Below are 2,851 nucleotides of genomic sequence, written 5' to 3' on the forward strand. Positions count from 1 at the left end.
GTTATATGTCATATTTTATGATATATCTATATGCAAATTAGGGACAAGAGCCTGTATACCTCAACATGTAATATTATTTTCGACACACAGTCCTGACTTTATTAGTACAAAACATTCCACAAAATTGTGGTCAATGTATTCTTTCATTAAAATCAACAAGAACTTACAAGCCACTTCCATTTGATAATGTTATTACTGTGTAATTCCAATTTCCATGGATTTGGTGAGTATAGTTAAATCACGAATTAAAACTTCAACAAATTTCCCTCTATCTATTACATAGATTCTTTTTTTTAAAGAATATTTACTTGAATACCTCTAGTTATCTCCCTTTAAAGTTAATAAGTGTTCTCTCAAAGCCATTATATCACAATTTCTGAATTTTTCCTTGGACATTTATTTTAGATTTTTTGGAATAAAGGCCATTTTTGGATAACTAGGATGAAGGATTGGTGCAAATCTTATATGATATGCCCAACAAGATTAATATTTTGAATGATTTTGACATCACATTTACAATGAAAAATTCCCTTGTGGTGTGGTCAAACGATTGTCTAGAAAAGTGAAGTTCATTTAGAAAATTAAAAACAAATCTGGAAGCTAAACACACAATCCTGTCTATGAAGGCAGCTTTCAAATTATCTGAAAACAGTAGAAAACGTACATATAGGTATAGCAACACATGCACTGAGAGTACTTGTAATTTTGATTTTGAGTGATCATACAAGAAAAGTTGAACGAAAATTTTAGCATGTTAACAAATAGATTTAACAATTAGTCAACAAATAGACAAGTCACACCTTATGATGATCACATATCAATCAAAGATGATCAGGTGTCATGCCATGCTCCTGATGAAGATCTTGATGATCAGGTGTCATGCCATGCTCCTGATGAAGATCTTGATGATCAAGTGTCATGCCATGCGCCTGATGAAGATCTCGATGATCAAGTGTCATTCCATGCTCCTGATGAAGATCTTGATGATCAGGTGTCATGCCATGCTCCTGATGAAGATCTTGATGATGAGGTGTTATGCCATGCTCCTGATAAGATCTTGATGATCAGGTGTTATGCCATGCTCCTGATGAAGATCTTGATGATTATGTGTTATGTCATGCTCCTGATGAAGATCTTGATGCTCAGGTGTCATGCCATGCCCCTGATGAAGAACTGGATGATCAGGTGTCATGCCATGCTATGCTCCTGGTGAAGATCTTGACTATCAGGTGTCATGCCATGCTCCTGATGAAGATCTTTATGATCAGTGTTCTTTTTCATATAAAAATGATGACTACAAATAATGTCAACAGTAGTATACCGCTGTTCGAAAAAATTAAATTGATTGTGAGATATAATATCTAGGTTACAAACTAAAACTGAGGGACACATATCAACTATGAGAGGAAAACAACAAAACAACTGAAATACTGAAGTGCAACAAAGGGGTACATGATACAATTGAAGAACTTCCTTTATTTATAAAACAAAAACAGACCTCAAGATAGAACCTGTTCAGGAAGCTCCAGCAGGTACTTGACTCCCTGCATTTCAGCAAGATTTATAGCTGGGACCATTGTTTTGATGAAATATATGAAAAAGGAGACATTCTAAGAAAACAACTGGGGATCCAAAAGGTTTCCCATCTGGAAAAAATAATATTAAACTCTGAGGAAAGTTCAAAACGGAAAGTCCCTAATTAAATGGTAAACTCAGAAGCTCAAACACATCAAACGAAAGGATAACAACTGTCGTATTCCCAACATGGTACAGGCATTTTCTAGTATAGAAAATGTAAGATTAAACCGGATTTTATATCTAGCTAAACCTCTTACTTGTAAGAAGTCGCATCAAATTCAATTGGTTTACAACGATGCGTGAATAAAACAAACAAACATAATAGTTAAAACATGTCCATTATTCAGTAGTCAATATTGTGCTATAACCCAAATCACTTAAAACATACAAACATGTAACAAAGAATCACAAAATGGCATACGGACCAAGCAAATTTGTAAAAAATTAAAGACAAGAATACATTATTTACCATAGTCAATTGACACAATGACGGGATGTATAAATATAGAGCCACGTCATATATGTAACGAAGATACACAAAGCACATATAAAAAAAAAGGAAAAAAAACAAACAAGTTGTCGAAGTAACACCAAAAGGCATAGAGACTAAGCAAAATGAAAGACAAGAAAACGAGAATATCATAAACAATAATGACAGAATGTACAATTACAAGTATCGTAACACCAGGACAAACAAGTAAAGTAAGTTAGTTCAGAGATGGAATGGAATATCTGTTTCACAGATAATGATCACAGGGTATTAGGTACCAGACACTGTACGAGAAGGGCTAAGATTGAAACTCTTGAGATAGCCGTGTTAAAAAAATAACGAAAACGCGCGTTCCAAAATATGGAACTCGGTTATTTAAGTAGAAATATTTTTTTTTATTTGAAAATAATTTAACATATCCTGTTCTTGTTGCCTGACAAAATCTGGATTTTACAGCCCCGTTTTATTGATCACTAGAAGAGAAAGGTGAAAACGACCACAATCACAAACTGCCTATAGAAGGGGGATAGCGACCACAATCACAAACTGCCTATGAATTAAAAGGAGTTCTGCATCATTACAAGATTGAAACCTTGCGGTCAATAATGAAAGCAGCGAAAAAAGACTATGCAGAAACTTTGATTTGACAGATGCATGTTTCTGTATATCATTTTCACACATTTTTCTGATATTCATATTTCTAAGCTTTAACAATTTTGAGGAATGCCGTTCAAACTTCGAACTACTTCAAGAGTGTAAATAAAAATTAATGGTAGCATGGGA

The sequence above is a fragment of the Mytilus trossulus genome, chromosome 7 (genome assembly GCF_036588685.1).
Source record: "Mytilus trossulus isolate FHL-02 chromosome 7, PNRI_Mtr1.1.1.hap1, whole genome shotgun sequence".
In the NCBI taxonomy this organism is placed as follows: Eukaryota; Metazoa; Mollusca; class Bivalvia; order Mytilida; family Mytilidae; genus Mytilus; species Mytilus trossulus.